The following is an 18,168-nucleotide window of genomic DNA, read 5'->3' as shown; positions in this document are numbered from 1 at the left end:
ATACTGACTTGAAGGAAGATTTTGTTTCTTCTACATTTTGTGTGAGTTTTTGTTCTCTCTATTCACCTTAATTTTAATTAACTAGTTAATCAAATGGATTCATATGATCTTTTGCATACATTAATAGAAATCAAACATGCACATAAATACTTAGTAGCTATTTCCCATTTGATAGAGGAATTCTGTCCTTTTGGAACTAGAATTGATTATTAAGCTGTTATATTGATAATCACCACTTCTCTAAGTAGACTAGTCACTATTTAATGATTATTTTTTAGACAAAAATCAGATGAATCTAGATGCCAAAGCCTGCAGAAGGCCCAGGTGTCTGGATGTTTTTTTTTGTGATTAGGTTTTTGCTTTTTATTTTAAGTAGTGTTGGGAATTTTTTGTTGTTTCCCCAACATTTATTGATGAATAAATGATTCAAGTCAGTTAATAAATTTATTAAGGCAGGTAATAAGACAATCCCTGTAGGCTCTGAAGGAACTCACAGTTTAATGAGAGACACCAAACATGTAAACAACTAACTACATGTAAGATATATACAGGAAAAAAATGGAAATAAGGAAAGCACTTAAAGAATAAAAGAGAATTGGGAAAGGTTTTCTGTAGAAGATGGGATTTTTAGCTGAGACTTGAAAGAAGATGAAAGAGATGGTCATCTCCAGAGATGAGTGTCTTTATTCAACAAACGTCACTGGATCACAAGATAATTTGAAGGGGCAGGCAAGTGTAAGACTAAGAAAATGATGAAAAGGCAAGATAATGGAATTTTAATGCCACTCAGAGGATTTTATATTTGTCTTGGTGATAAGGAGCCACTGGAGTTTATTGAGGGAGAGAGAGAGAATTACTATGGTCATTGAATATTGCGTCTTATATACCTATCCTATTCCATTGATCTGCCACTTCATTTCTTCTCAATTATATTTTTTCTCAAATACATGTAAAGATAATTTTCAACATTCATTTTTGTAAGATTTTGTGTTTCATTGAATACAGTAATATGTATTATGTGATTATCAATTATGATGACACTCTTCAACAATGCCGGTGATTCAAGGCAATTCCAGTAGACTTGGGGTAGAAAATACCATCCATATCCAGAGAGAGAACTATAGAGACTGAATTATGGATCAAAGCATATTTTCATTTTGTTGTTGTTTGCTTGTGTTTTTTTGTGGTTGGTCTGATTTTTCTTTCATAACCATGTAGAAATATTTAATCATTGCTTGCTGTCTTGGGATGGGGGGAGGTAAGGAGAGGAAGGAGAAAAAATTTGGAACATAATCTTTTTTTTTCCCTATAGCTATTTTTTCAAATATACATGTAAAGATAGTTTTCAGCATTTATTTTTATAAAATTTTGTTTTCCAAATTTTTTTCTTCCTTCTTTCCTTTTTTCTTCCCCTCCCCAAAACAGCAAAGCAATCTGATGTATAGGTTAAACACGCACACTCCTTTTAAATATTTCCAGATTTTCATATCGTACTATGCTCTATTAAAAGGTTTTGATGACTGCCACTAAATAGTGTAGTTTTAGGTCTGGTACGGTTAAGTTATTCTTCCTTTATAGCAGAAATTTTTTACGATTTTTTTCTCAAATAGCAGAACACAAAGCCAGTCTCTATATAAGATAATCAAATACAAATCCAGATCTAAATCCTTATTTTAGTGAATCAGAAAATTACTTATGTGATTGATCATTCTCCCTGCCTCCCTAAAGTTTACTTTGCCATTGAGAGCAATGGCTTTAATAGCATTGTAAATCAAGGACATAATTTTCTCTGATGGACTATTGTACTGCTAACATAGAAGTAACCGAGATTAAAGAAGTTCTTAGAAGTACCTGCTAATAATCATAATTGCTCTTTGTATAATTTAAGATCTACAAAGTATTTTACATGCTTTAATATAATTGCTTTTCATAATCCTGTGAGATACAATACTAAAGCTGTTATTTTTGCTTTACTGATGGGAAGAAGAGACGTAGAGGTTAAATACTTTATACATGTTCATACAAGCTAGTATCATAGGTTGGATTTGAATGCTACATTCTCGCATTCTTTACACTTGTATTTTATCTTTTCAAAGCAACTCACTCATCTTCATACCAGTATAGGGACAATTTGATATGAATTCCTAAGAAAGCAAAAAAAAAAAAAAAACAAAAAAAAAAACCCACCTCCCTGTTTGGAGAGAGTAATTATTTGTGTTTTGTAGTGTGTTGTCTTAATTGAATATACATTCATAGTTTTTGACCAGATTATTGGGGGGAAATTACTTTCTTCCTTTCTTTGTTGGAGAGGTAGTAACCAACTAATGAGTTAGTTGGAGTTCTTCTCTAGTAGTGACTCATTGCAGAAGTGTCTATAAGCAATGTTGCTGAAAGTTTAAAAAAAAAGTGGGGATGGAATTTCTTTTCAAATGATTATAAATACAATATAGCTCTTCATAACCTGAACTCTTCCTACCTTTCTAGTCTCCTTTCTATGTATTCAACAATCCACTGACTTCTTAATGTTTCTCCAATAAGATACTTCATAGCCCTACTTCAGATGTTTTCATTGGCTGTTCTCCATGCTTAGGACGCTCTTTCTCCTCAACTCTGCCTCCTGGCTTCCTTGTTTCAACCTGCTACAAGAAACATTTTTTGGTTCCCTTTAATCTTAATATCTTCACTCTGAGATTATATCTAATTTATCCTGAACTAATCTTGTCTGTACATAGTTGTTTGTATGTTTACTATCTCTTCTATTAGACTAACCTATTTGAGAACAGGGTTTGTTTTGGCCTTTTTTGTGTGTGTGCTTATTTTTTTTTTCTGGTTATACATGTCCATTCATTTTTTTAAAAATATATATATATATATTTCCTTGTGAATCATATTGGGAGAGAAAAATCAGAACAAAAGGGGAAAACTATGAGGAGGAAAAAAAGAATAAAAAGGGTGGGAAAAGAGGAATACAGCAAATATTGATTTACTTCTGTCTTCATAGTTGTCTCTCTGAATAAAGATGGTATTGTCTATCCCAAGTTTATTGCAATCACTGAATCGCTGAGAAGAATCAAATCTTTTGTAGTTGATCATCACATAATCTTGCTATTACTGTGTACAATGTAGATTTGTACATCTCTAGGTATAGATGGCTCTCTTCATCACTGAACAATTGAAACTGGTTTGAATTATCTCATTGTTGAAGAGAGTTACATCAATCAGAATTGATCATCATATAGTCTTCTTGTTGCCATGTATAATGATCTCCTGGTTCTACTCGTTTCACTCAGCATCAGTTCATGTAAGTCTCTCCTGGTCTCTCTGAAATCATCCTGTTGGTCATTTCATATAGAACAATAGTATTCCATATCATTCATATATCATAGTTTATTCAGCCATTCTCCAATTGAAGGGCATCCACTCAGTTTCTAGTTTCTTGCCACTACAGAAAGGGCTGTGGTTGGCCTTTCTTTATATCTCCATCACTTAACACAGTGCCTAGCACATAGTAGGTATTTAATATTGGTTTGTTGACTTGACTCCCAAGATACATATTATATTCAAACTATGTATGAAATTACAAATGTAAAAATAGTTGCACTAAAAATAGAGTATAGTTTAGGAGAAGTAAAAGTAAACTCACATAGGAGCAGAAACACAGAATTCATTAGATTGGTGGTTATTATTAAACATTCATCCTTATTAGTCTTAATGTTTTCTTTCTATTTTGCAGCTGACAGCATGCAAAGCTGCTGTCCTTGCATGCTGACCAGTCCTTGAAATTGTGGTAATTTGTGCCTTTGATACTTAAATGTTTTCTCAGCTAGTTTCGATTCAGTGCTTATTTTGGGAAGAAACCAGAAAATCAAATGATACTTGCTTTCAATGCCTTAGGTTTCTTTTTATATTAGGTAATAGTCATTTCCAGGGTTTTTACTAATTGTAGAAGAGATTTACTATAACTACACTGATCATTTGAATATAAAGATATTAAAGCACAATTTGTACAAGAAGTGACCATGCTCAAATTAATTTACAGACAGACTTTATAAATACATGTCTAAGAGCTTGTATGTGTTTAGGAAAAGAGTAAATGTATTAAAAATCATTTAGTATTGCTTTGCAGAGTTTATGCAGCAGGGGTTTATCTGGCAAGCTAGAATGTGGATTATAGGTCATAAATTTAGAACTAGAAGGGCTCTCATAACTAGAATTTTAACCTAAATCGTCTCAAACTAGTTCTATCTTAACTCTTTTAAGATCAAACTTAAAAAGTGAGTTTCCCAAGTTCATATGGGTATATACAAAGGCTATTAAAAAAACATTTTCAAAGTTAAATTATTTTTATAGTTACTTGCTGTTTTGAATTATGTATACACCAACAATCTGCATTATAACTGTGCTTTTCAGATTGCTTTTCTGTGTTTGATTGTTTGCCTAAATTATTGCTGTCAATTTAATATTTAATTCTTCTACAGTGAAGTTTTCTGAAAAATTGAGCTATATGCTGCCTTTCTCAAATGAAAAATGGAATTGTTTATCTGTTCTTGGTTGAATCTTTTCTAAATTCCAGGAGCTGGTCATTGAGTATTAGGAAGGTAATGCATAAATACCTAACTTCCAATATTTTATGATATTCAGGAGCCAGCGGCACAGTTTACATTTTATTAACTTCTTTGTAACATATACTATTATAACTATAATAACAATATAGTCCTAATTGAGATTGTTATTGGCTTTTATACTGTTCCACTAAGCACATGAATACAAGTTCCAAATTGCCATCTATATGAATTTCAGGGAGGTTTATAGGGTAAAACAGAATTAAAGACATTTAAACATTTTTTTTTTTAAATTATTTTCAATTTGAAATCCCTTTGAAAAAGGCAAGAAATATACAGTACCTATTATGCCTATGGAATTATACAAAACATTTTCACATTTGCTATATTGTGGGATGGACAAAGCAAGAAAAATAAAGAAAATGGAAAAGAAATTGGGCTTCAATCTTTATTCAAGTGTTCATCAGTTGTGAGGAAGTGAAACTTAAGTTTTTCCCCAAACTACTCCAAATTCCTTTAACTAATGACTCTGAACAAATTTTAGAGTGTCAGAACCCATAAAAAGATGGAACATTCTCCAGCCATTGACAACTTAGAAGGTCAGCAGGAAAGAGCTGTTGTGTCAGAGTGGGAGTTCAATGTGTAATCCTGGACCAGTATGCCTTGCCTGTGCAACCCTTACCTCAGCACCAGCAAAGCAGGAAGGGGGCTTGGACCTCTGAATTGATGGCAGCACTGACAATTTCTAGACCTTTTATCCCAAAGCACTTGGAAGGCCAGCAGGAACTGTTTGTCAGCAAGGTGAGAGGGCTTTGGGAAACCAGCAAACCATGAGTGGGCTTGGGCTGAGGGGGGAATATAGTTTCAGGAAGAGTATTTGTAGTCAGACGCTTAGAATGGTCTCTCAAAACAGCTGCTCAGAATCCCTGAAGCTTGGGATACTGCACCCTCCATCCTGGAAATGGAGCCCTAAAGAGTTAAAAGCAGAGCAATAAATAGGCTGCAAAAATGAGCAGATAACAGAAGATCATGGACAGTTCCTTTGGTGACAAGGAGGATCGTAACATTCAGAGGAAGAGAACGAAGTCAAAGTTTGTACATCCAAAGCCCTAAAGAAAAATAAGAATTTGTCTCAGACCCTAGAAGAACTCAAATGGGATTTTGAAAATTAAATAAGAGAGGTAGAGAAAAAATTGAGAAGAGAAATGAGAATGATAGCAAAAGGAAATTTTAAAAGCTAATGAGAAGAATTCTTTAAAAAGCAAAACTGGTCAAATGGGAGAGAAGGTACAAAAGCTCATGAAGAAAATAATTCCTTGAATTGAGCAAATGGAAGCTAATGACAATGAGAAATTAAGAAACAATAAAACAAAACCAAAAGATGAAAAAAATAGAAGACATTGTGAATACCTCATTGGAACTGACCTGGAAAATAAATCCAGGAGAGATCATTTTTAAATTATTGGATTACCTGAAAAGTATGATTAAAAAAAAAAAAAAAAAGAGCCTAGCCATCATCTTTTAAGAAATTATTAATGAAAACTGTCCTGCTATTCTATTTGGGTAGAATAGAAATTGAATGAATCCACCAATCACTTCTTTAAAGAAATCCCAAGATGAAAATTCCCAAGAATATTATATCCAGGTTCTATAATTCCCCAGTCATAAGTAAATATTGCAAGTGTTCAGGAAGAAGCAATTCAGGTATAGTAAAGCCACAGAATAACACAAAAATTAGCAGCTTCTACATTAAAGGATCAGAAGACTAGAATATGATATTCTAGAGAGCAATAGAGCTAGGTTTTCAACCAAGAATCACCTATTCTGCAAAACAGTATAATCCTTCAGGAGAAAAGGTGGCTTTTCAGTGACTTAGAGAATTTTCAAGCATTTGTGATGGGGGGAAAAAAAACAGTAAATAGAAAAATCTGATTTTTCAAATATAAGATTCAGGAGAAGTATAAGGAGGTAATCGGGGAAAGGGATGTCATGAGGGACTTAAAGGTTTATCTGTTTACATCCTGCATGGGAGAATAATACTTGTAACTTGTTAGAACTTTATCATTATGGCTGTTAAAAGAAGTATTCATAGATAGCAGGCACGGGTCTGAGTTGAATGTGAAGGGATAATATATTTTAAAAAATAAAATGAAGGGGTGAGAGAGGAATGTATTGGGAGGATGAGAAAGAGAGATGGAATGACATAAGTTATCTGCCATAAAAGAGGCAAGAAAAAGCTTTTATGAGAGGAAGAAGGGAACGAAAGGTGAAATGCATGAATCTTATCAGAATTGTCTCAAGAGCCAATATAACATACGGGATACACACGCAATATAGGTATAGAAATCTGTCTTACCCTGCAGAAAAGGGGGATAGTAAAAAAGATATATTGGAGGAGGGAGGGATCAGTAGCAAAAAAAATTCTGAGGAGAATCAGAGTGAAAGAAGACAGAACAGAATAAACGGGAGAAATACAATTGGCCACAGAAACTGGAAAAAAGAATTTTGAAGCAAATTTCTCTGATTAAAATATATAGGGAACTGAAAAAAACAAAAAAACAAGAGCCATTCCCCAATTGACAAGTGATCAAGATATGAACTGTGCTCCAAATCTGTAAAATCGTGCATATCCTTTGATATGAATCAAAGGCATAAATTACAAGAGATATTTTTTAAAAAGGAAAAGGACGCATATGTACAAAGAATATTTATAACAGCTCTTATCCAAGGGTAAAAAATTGAAAATTGAGGGGATGCCCATCAGTTGGGAAATGACTGAATAAATAAATTATGGTATGTGGTCTTGATGAAATATAATTGTTCTATGGGAAATGATAAGCAGGATGATGTCAGAAAAACCTGAAAGGCCTCTATGAATTCAAGCAAATGTACTGCGTACAAAGTAGTAGTAATATTGTGGGAAGATAAGCTGTGAATGACTTCTGTTCTCAGCAGCAGTGACCCATGACTACTTTGAAGCACTTAAACGATGAAAAATGGTATCCATACTCAGAGAAAGAACTGATTTTTGTCTGAATACAGATTTTTTTGGTTTGTTTTTAACTTTATTTTTCTTGAGGGATTTTTTGTATTAAAGGGGAGATGTGTTTTCTTTTACATCATGTTTTTTTGGAAATGTTTTGCATAATTTCACATGTGCTTCACATGTCCTATCCCTTAAAGGATAGGAATGGGGAGGAAGGGAGAGAATCTGGAATTCCAAGTTTTAAAAACAAATGTGAAAAATTGTTTTACATGTAACTGAAGAAAATAAAGATACTAAGGTTTTTTTTTTTTTTTTTTTTTTTTTAAGTTAATCAGTTTTCTCTCCCTAAGTGGATACCATTTTCCATCATTAGTCTCTTTGGAATTATTGTGGAGTTATCTGAGCAAAGTCTTACTGAGTACTTAATGCCTCGGAGCAGAGGTTTGTACATTATGGCATATAGAATATTTATGAAAGGGACTAATAGATAAAATTGCAAAGGTAGAGTGCTATCAGAATCATAGATGGAAGCTTTCATTTTACATCTGGACAGCCCTGCTCAATACAGAATGATTTAGTAAGTGTGGTCATTCCCCAACTTTTTGCAGGGCTAACATTCCTAGATACAAATCAGGAAGTTGGCTGGAGAAGTCAGTGATATTGGAGTGGCTCAGTGGGTATCTTTCTGGAGTGGAGTACACGCAGGAGCAGCACTAGGGGTAGAAGATCTTGGAGGCAATCCTGGCACTTTCAGAAGCTCTCAGCCTAGAGACTATGATGGGATTGAGTACTTGGTCACAAGGTAGCAAGGATCTGAGTTGCAGTTTCCTGGCAGAAGGGAAACTAGTGCTTGCTGCAGGAGAATTGAGGCCCTTGTCATCATTCTAATGTCAAGAAAGTACCTGCAGCTGCAGGAAAACAGGGTTTCTAGTCACAGTGTCAGACTGAGCTGAGTCCTAGTGCTTGAGGCTACAGGGAAACAAGGTCTCATACTTGGTAAAGACCAGAGCACAGACCAGGAGAGCAGTAATCAGACCTCTTCCCCACATATTGCACCACTTTAGAAGCACCAAAAACTTGTAGGCCTCCAGATCTAACTCTGAAAACAGCAGCACAAAAAAGCCTGAAGCTTTGTTCAGTGCCTCCCCATCCCTACGTGAACAGAGTCCAACTGTAACTTAAATTCAGAGTGAAGAAATAGGCTGGGGAAAAAATTAACAAATAATAAAAAAAAAAAGAACTTGATCATAAAAAAATTAATGTGATAAGGAAGACTAAAGCATAAATTCAAAAAGTGGCAATATCAACCTATGCCTCAAAGAAATATGGTAATTGGGTCCAAGCCAAACAAGAATTCCTGGAAGAGTTAAAGAAAAAGAATAGAGTGATAGAGGAAAATGGGGGCGGGGGGAGGAAGTCAGTGATTCAAGAAAATTATGAAAATAGAATCCATAACTTATTGTGTATCTAATTTATATTTTAATATTTTTAACGTCTACTGGTCATCCTGCCATCTAGGGGAGGGGGTGGGGGGGTAAGAGGTGAAAAATTGGAACAAGAGGTTTGGCAATTGTTAATGCTGTAAAGTTACCCATGCATATATCCTGTAAATAAAAGGCTATTAAATTAAAAAAAAAAAAGAAAAGAAAAGAAAATAGAATCCATAGTGTTAGTGAAAGATGCCCCAAAAATGCTGAAGAAAATAGTACCTAAAACAAGAACAACAGGATTGGCCTAATGACAAAAGAGGTACAAAAATCACTGAAGTCCATAAAAAGCAAAATTGGCCATGGGAAAAAAATTATGAAAGTTCACGGAAAAAAATAATTCCTTGAATATTAGAATTAGATAAACAGAAGCTGGTGACTTCGTGAGACTTCAGGAAACAATAAAAAAGTCAAAAGAATGAAAAAAATAGAAGAAACTGTGATATATCTCATTTTTAAAAAAAATGACCAGGAAACTAGATCAAGAAGAGATGAGCTAAGAATTATTGGGCTACCCAAAATCCATGATTAAAGAAGTCTATATATCATTTTTCAAGAAACTATTAAAGAAAAACTGCGCTGACCTAGATGGTAAAATGGTAACTAAAATAATCTACCCATCGTTTCCTGAGATTCCAAACTACCACTAATATTTATAGCTAAATATCAGAACTCCCTGGTCAGGAGAAAATATTGCAAGTAGTTAGAAAGAACCAATCAAATACCATGAAGCCAAAGGCCACATCATACAAGATTTGGCCACTTCCACAATAAAGGAGCAGAAGGTTTAGAACATGAGATTCTGCAAAGCAAAAGAGCTAGGATTACAACCCAAAATAACCTCTTCAGCAAAAAGTTTAATCCTTTAAAGTGGAGGGGGGGGGGAGTGCGGTAATAAACATTCAGTGAAATAGAGGACTTTAAAGCATTTCTGATGGGGGTAAGAGAGAAGGAAACAACTGAATAGAAAATTTGACATTCAAACACAAAACCCAAGAGAAATATAAAAAAGGTAAACATAAGAGAGAAAACAACTTTTATAGAGGAGGTGAAAATGGAGGGTGGGGTTTAATCCTTGAAACTCACTCTTATCCAAATTGGTTGAAAGAGGGAAGATTACATACTCTGTTGGATAAAGAAATCTCTTATTCACTGGGGAGATAGGAGAGGATAAAAGACTGGGAGGGATAAATTAAGGGATTCTGGTCAGAAGCAAAACAGACTTTTGAAGAGGGATGGAATAAAAAGAGAAAAGGATAGGCAGGAAATTGATGGAAGGAAATTCACAGTAATCATAACTATAAATGTGAATGGGATGAATTCATAAAATGGAAACAGTTAACAGAATGAATTAGAAACTAGAATTTGATATGTTGTTTATAAGAGACACTTGAAACATAAAGGCACACATGGAAAATAAAAGAGCCAAAACAGAATCTGTCATCAGCTGAAGTTAAAAAAAAAAAAAAAAAAAAAGATAGGGATAGCAATCGTGATCTCAGACAAAGCAAAAACAAAAATAGACCTAATTAAAAGAATACAAGGAAATGCCATTTTCCTTTTAAAAGTACCTTAGAAAATGAATTTTTAAAAAATTTATATCAGATTTTCTCTGATAAAGGCCTCATTTCTCAAATATATAGTTAACTGAGTCAAGTTTATAAGAGCCATTTCCCAATTCGTAAATGCAAAAAGGATATGAACAATCAATTTTTAGAAGAAATCAAAACTATTTATAGTCATATGAACAAATCTTTTAAATCACTATTGATTAGAGAAATGCAAATTAAAACAACTCTGAAGTACCTCTTCACACCTATCAGAAATGACATGCTGGAAAGAATAAGGGGAAAAGTGTTATTTACATATATATCTATATCTATATATTATATATATAAACTGTGAAAGATTTGGCTACTCTGGTCAATATAGTGATTGAAGACAATTCCAGAAGACTTATACTTGGGTGGGAAAAAAAGATTCCACCAAGTTTGCAAGCCTATATTAATGGAAAGATGTTGTGTCCACTATAGAAAGAAGGTAATTTAGATAATCGGTCAATCAATAAGCATAATAAATAATAAATAATAAATCTCAGGGAGGGTGCTATGTTCAGAAGACACAAATTTAAAAGACATTGTGTGGAGTTTGAGGCGCTTTTGGGATATTCATTCCTCTTCTCTTATTTTAGCAGTCTGACTTTTTACATTTAGGTAATATATACATTTTGAGTTTGGGCATATGGCATAAAATTTTGCTTAATTATTATTTATGAAAGAATGTTTTAGAGGTTCTATTTCCTGTCAGAATTCTCCCCCAGATAGTTTACATTAGTCAATCAGCAAATATTTATTGAGCACATAGTTTTTGCCTGTCATTGTTAGGCACTAATAAAAAAAAAAAGGCCTATATGTTCTTGGATTATCTGCATTATTGAATTTATTTGTTTCTGATTCTTGTTTCTTGATCAGTTTTCCTATTCTCTAAATGTTATCAAATAGTTTTGGTGATTACTGTTTGATAGTATAATATGAGTCCTGGAATTGCTACTTCCTTTTATTTTTACTTTATTCTTTATTTCCCTTGAAATTCTAAGTGGTTATCTATTTTAACAAATTTGTGAAATTATTTCCAGAGCTTAAGTTGTACTCTACCTTTTGAGTCAGCTAGATGATACAATAAATAGAATGCTGAGCCTGAGATGAAGATCCGAGTCCTAATTTAATTTCAGACATTTAGTAACTGTGACTTTAGGCAGTCATTTAAAATCTCTTTTTTGCTTCACTTTCTTTAACTGTAGAATAGTGATACTAATAGCACTCACTTCCTAGGAAATTTTAAAACACTGAGCACAGTGCCTGGTACATGGTAGAAATTAAATAAATAAATGTGTCTTCCTTTCCCCATGATTGTCTTTAATCAATGGATCAAACCACCTGCCACCAAAACTTCCCTTTACAGTTTGAACCAGATTAAGAGACAATTAGGAGAATTTTAACATGATTTTTAAAAATATACAACACAGATTATGTTAAATTATGTTCTTCTGAGTAGCCTAAAGGGATCCATTTCTATTTTCTTTTGGCACTACTTGTCTTAAGTTTTGCCCAATTATGACCATAATACTTCTGTAAAGCACACATTCCCCTTTTGTTCTTACAGAATCAGGATTACAATTTAACTACTTGTACCAATTAAAAATGTAGTGCCATATTAAAATTCTATAGTCTCTTGTGTTTAGGGCTGTTTTACAGGTAAAATTTCACTCCATTGTATACCATTGCAGATAATTTTCTTGTAACAAAGTTGTCATGTTTTCATAGCTGGCCACAGAATGGGTTTATTGATTTGGTTACGATAAATTTTATATGCTAAAATCAACCGCCCTCCTCCCCTACTTTCCCTACTCTTATTCATGTAATAGAATCATAGCAAGGGTTTCCTAACCTCTTTGAACTGAAAAGAAATTTTGAATTTGTTCTGTATCTGAGATTATTTAGGTGGGAATAGATTGCAGTTCTGATTATTGTTACCCTCCTCATTAGGAACCCAGCATGTTGCAGAGAAGCATATTATTAAAGTAACTGCTAACATGTACATTTGTCAAGTAATGCTTGATTTCTGCCCTATTTACTTGGAGTGCTATCTTTTAAGTGTGAAGAGGTGGGCTAGTCTGTATTCTCCTTCATAATCTACCATATTAGAAATCTTAACCAAACAAGGACCAAATAAGGAACAGAATACCTTCTCCTTGCTTTGCCAGGTTTAGAATAACTACCCCATCCCACTCCAAATCCATTTTTGATTTAGCTAGAGGAAAGCTTTTGGCATTTTGGATTTGGGATTATGATTTCTACTCGTGTTCATTTTTAACCAAATTCATCTAGTTCACTGTTCTTTTGTATAGAATAGCATGCTTGACTCTTATTCTATAGCTGGTAGTGTGGAAATTTTCTCCAAAGATATGAAAGTCATAATTTATCCTTCCCTTCTCATCCCGTACAATCTTTGCCTCTAAGCCTCTGGAGGCTTTCCTCTTATAAGCCCGAGTATTGCAATGCTTCCTCCCTCCCCTCCCCCATTTTCTCTTACTCTTTATATATGTATCCCCCACCTTCTCTAGTCTCATATCCTTGATGTACTTTTCTGCTATTTCTTGGTAACCATGAAACCAAATTCTGTTTCAACCAAATAGTTTGGTTGTTCTGTGAAATTAACTTTGTCAGTAGCCCCCACTTTTCACTGTATGTGTTCAAGGAAACTATTAGAAAATAGAACAATGGGCTTTCTCCTTTTCCTTTATTTTAAGAGGTGTATAATTTCATTGATTGAACTAGCTTTTCCACCAATAATGGTTCATAACACACACACACACACACACCCCACACATATACCCCAAATAATAATAGCTTGGCATTTATATGGTGCTTTTAGGTTTGCCAGTATGATTTAATTTAACTAATGTGATTAGTATGATTTCATTTGATCCTCAAAAGATCTGAAATGGGGGTGGAGAGTGCTATTTTTATCCCCATTTTACATATGGGGAAATGAGGCAGACAGGTCAAGAGGGTCCCACAAGAGTTTAGATTTGAACTGAGATTTTCCTGGCTTCAAGTCCTGTGTTTCTACACTTTAGATAATGGTTCTAAACTTTATTGTGTTAAATATCCTCGTTGGCAGTTTCCTGAAGCCTAGGGACTTCCTTTTGGAATAATATTTAGGATTAGGAAGGGAAATCAGTTACATTGAAATGAAAATAATTTCCCCCCCCTCAGTTCATTGACTTCTTGAAATATCTTCACAGATAAAAGGGTTTTGCAGATCCTTTAAGTTAGTCATGCTGTAGATGATTCCATGAGTTGCTCCTGATATTAGATTCAGCACCCAGAGGTGGAGAAACCTCTGGTGATGCGCCTCAAATGACATTCTATTTACCTGGTCCATAGGAAAAGCCTTTTGAGCCTAATAGGATCTTCTGGTACTTTTGTTATGCTGGCTTAGACTTTAGGAACTCAGGTGCATCACTATACCACAGAAATTTTAGTAAGATTTCAAAGGAAGGTCATTGTGTTCTCTCTTTTCCCCTCCTTCTCCCAACTGTCTTTCTGACCTGCACTATTTGTTAGATTTGTGCGGGTTTGCCTACATTTATTTCAGCCAGTAGATGGAGCCTTTGTATCATTGGAGGAAGAGATTTACTGAGTTCAGGGAAGATTACTGAGTAAAATTTTTTTAGGAAGTTATTGTTGGATGAGAGGAATCAATGAAACACAAGTGGTGAAAAGAAATGAATGGAAATAATGAGATTTTAACTGGTTTAAATCTGTTTATCCAGATTGAAGTCTTATTGGGTCATGTGACAGTGGAAGTAGTGCCCCCTCATTATTTATGGTAAAAAGAAAAAGAAGCAGAGGAAAGCAAAATCATCAAAATGTCATAATTTTGTATTACACTAGAGGACAAGAAAGGGACAGAAAAGAGAGATAGAAGAATATCACATGAAGGACATCTCTGGTTCTTCATATAATAATAAACTTTCTAACCCATCAGTTTTTTAAAACTATGGTTATTGAGATCTTTTATTTTTGTATTATTTGGTTTTCTCCCATATCTATCTCCTTCCCAAAGAATCTCTTATGATGAAAATGTTGGAGAAAAGAATGGAAAACATGAAGTTTTTTTTTAAATCAACAAAACTAATTTTAAAATTGTAAAAACAAAACAAAATCCACAATCATCATGTCATATATATATATATATATATATCTTTTGGAGGGCCAAATCTGTTCTTTTTAATTTTGCAATAAAGTTTTTGTTTTGTGGTGGTTTTTTCATTTGCTTTGTTATGATTGTGTATTTTTTCCTGGCCCCACTTACTTCATTTTACCTCATTTCATGTAAATCTTACCACAGTTTGTTTAGCAATTTCCTAAATGATGGGCTTATATACTTTGTAAATGTTTCAATTAAAAAAATAACATATATGGAACCTTTCTTTTTGTCAATGTGCTCTCCTAGAAGTATATTCCTAGGACTCTCTAGGCCAAAGGATAAGGACATTTTAGCAACTTTAATTGAATGATTGCATATTGCTTTCCAGGTTTGTGGTACTAATTTATAGCTCTGCTAATAATGCATTAGTATGCTTGTCTTTGCATAATGTGCCAACATTCACTTTTGTCCTCTGTTGTGACCTTTGCCAACTGTCTGAGGCAGAAATTCAGGTTTATGTAGATTTCTCTTAATTTTATGTTAGTGATTTGGAATATTCTTTATATGATTTATAGTTTAAACTTCTTTTAAGAAATGCCTTTTCATATTTTTTTGACCACATCTCTTATTAGATAATATTTTTTGGTCTTTGATATTTCTTTAATTGTCTATTTCTAAAAGGTGTAAAAATATTAAATGTTGGAATAAGTCTTAATTTCTGCCAGATTGTTTTCTAGATTTCTCAAGTCTTTCAGGTAGGGAGTTCTAACCTAGGTAATCTGTATTTTGGGATTTATCAAACATGAGGCTATTGAGTTTCATTATTCTCCTTTGGCTGTTCTGTTCCATTGATAAACTTTTGTATTTTTTGACTAATAACAAATGGTTTTTAAAATAATTGTTGTTTTATAAAATTGAAATCTGTAGTGCTGGTCCCTCTGCATGCCTGTACCTTTTCATCATTTTCCCCAATATAGTCTAAATCTTTTGTTTCTCCAAATGTATTTTGTTAATGACTTTTATCTAATTCTCAATCCCTTTGGTAATTTGGTTTAGTATTAAATATGCAAGCACCTTGAAAATGTTATTTATCCGGCCATGAACATTACGAAGGCCAGTTATTTATTTTTTAAAAGTAACAATCTATAATTTAAGCTACATAAGTATTGAATGTTTCAATACGATGTCTCCCATGTATTTTGTGAGTTTTGTACTTACTTTGAATGGTATTATTCTTTCCATTGTTGCCTTGGATTTTATTATTACTTGGGAATATGTTGCATTTTGCCTGCAACTTGAATAAATCTTTTTTTTTTTTTTTTTGCTAGTTCTCTAAATTTTCTAATTAAAAGTATATCATCAACTAATAGAGATAGTTTGGTCCCTTTGGCTCTCTTTACAACTTGAATTTCTTTCTTTTGTCTTATTACTATTGCTGGATTTCTAGAACTACTAAAAATAGTAAAGAGAAGGGGGCATTCCTTATTTTACTCTTGTATTTATTGGGAATACTTCTAGCATTTCCATTGCATATATGGTGCTTTAACTTCAGCAAAAATGTTTGTAGTGGCCTTTTTTTTCCCCCAAGGAGTGGGGTTTTTTCTTTATACTGTAAAAAATTAGTCTCTATTTTAGAGTCTCTTGCTGAGACTAAATGGATTTCCAAGAGAATCAGACAAACAGGCCATGCTGAAGCCAGTAGACCCTTTGATGTGTTTTAGGGAAAGCCCATTTCCTTAACTGGAGCTAGGAAAAGTGTACTGGTGCTGCTATACAGTGAGCCTTTCAGACGGATCACGATTAGCACCTTTGAAAGGGTTCTAAGGAAAGAGTGAGGAGGAAATACAATCAGAAATGGTATCTAGTGGCCTCAGACAGAGTGGTCTTTTGGCAATGAATGAATGTAGTTATTATCAAGCCTTTTACTATATGCTAAAAGTTATGGGAAGTGGTAAGGATACAAAAACAAAAGCTTTCAAGGAGCTTAGGGGAGGAAGAAGGGAGAAAGCAGATATAAGAGAGAGGTCTGTCTAGAGGAGACTAGTTACACCACACTTACACTGGGACTTTAAAGGCCATGATTCAGAAAAGCTCGGGGTTCTTTGGGGGCAGCCTTATAGTTAGAGCAACTAGGGAGGGAACAGTGTTATAATAAGAAAGGAAGATGCTGAGAAGAGAGCATGACTAGGTAAGAAACAAACTGTTGGACAGAAAAAAGTAAAAGGAGGGGGAGACAAGATTTCCAAACTGTGACAAATCTTTACACAGTATTCACTGTTCTTAATTCTCACCTTCTGTTCCCCATCTTTCTTTTCTTCCCCCCCCCCCCCCCCCCGCCCTCCCCCCCCCCCCCCCCAGCAATAATTTTACCCTTATGGGAAAAGGGGATCTAAAGTAAGATATATGGCCAAAGGATGTAAAAAGTAGTTTTCAAAGCAAAAAAATCCAAACAAACATGAATGCAAATCAGTAATACCAGAAAAATGCAAAATAAGCAGCTGCAAGGCTCTACCTCACATAAGATTAGTAAAGAGGTGAAGAAAAAGGAAAGCGACAAAGTTACTTTCATAGTTATTCCTATGAAAAACAGGCATAACAGCAAACTGATGATATAATTGAATTGGTCTAGTTGTTGTTGAAAGCAGTTTGGAAATGTTCTCCAAAAGTCACTAAATTTTGCTTTGACCAAACTAGCACTAAACACCAAGGAGGTGAAAGACAGGAAGAGAATCCACATTTTCAAAATTATTTATAGTAACATTTTTTGTTGAAGTGGCAAAGATCTGGAAATGCAGGTGCAGTCCCCTTCTATTGGGGAATGGCTAATTGTGATTTGTGATTGTAATGGAATATATTATTTTACCTAATAAGGAATGAAGCTTCAAATAAACTTGGAAAAAATCATTGTGAACTGATGCAGAATAAAATGAGCTGAATCAGGAAAATAACTGTTATAATATTTTTTTAAAAACCTACTTTGAAAAACTTGAACTTTGAGCAATGTAAAAACAAGTTTTAATTCAGTTAATTAATTTAAGACACTGATTGGGGGTGGGGGTGGGGGTGGGGGTGGGGAGTGATAACACATAAGATATGGAAAAAGACATACATTTTCAAACTTGCCTAATGTGGAAATTGATTTTGCTTGACAGTACGTATTTGTTTTATTTTTTCCCTCCCAACAATGGGGAGATAGGAAGATAAAGATATGGATAAGGTGGCCAAAAAGAAAGAGGGTTGTTTAAAATGCAGAGAGAAATGTCTGAAGACTAGAAAGAAAGACGAGCAGGACAGTTTTGAAAGTTGCTTATTGAACATGTTTTTTTTGTTTTGTTTTGTTTTGTTTTTTCCTTCTTCTTTCTTTTTTTTAAATCAAAGCTTTTTATTCACAAAGTATATGCATGGGTAATTTTTCCAA

General features: G+C 33.9%; 1 protein-coding gene across 1 annotated transcript in view; it reads left to right on the top strand.

The window, feature by feature from the left end:
- Positions 1-18,168, top strand: part of RAB10 (RAB10, member RAS oncogene family) — an 84,395-nt gene that overhangs the window by 34,071 nt on the left and 32,156 nt on the right. The window lies entirely within an intron of this gene.

The sequence above is a fragment of the Sarcophilus harrisii genome, chromosome 2 (genome assembly GCF_902635505.1).
Source record: "Sarcophilus harrisii chromosome 2, mSarHar1.11, whole genome shotgun sequence".
Lineage (NCBI taxonomy): Eukaryota > Metazoa > Chordata > Mammalia > Dasyuromorphia > Dasyuridae > Sarcophilus > Sarcophilus harrisii.
Note: the sequence above shows the minus strand (reverse complement) of the source record. Positions and strands in the feature narration are given on the sequence as shown.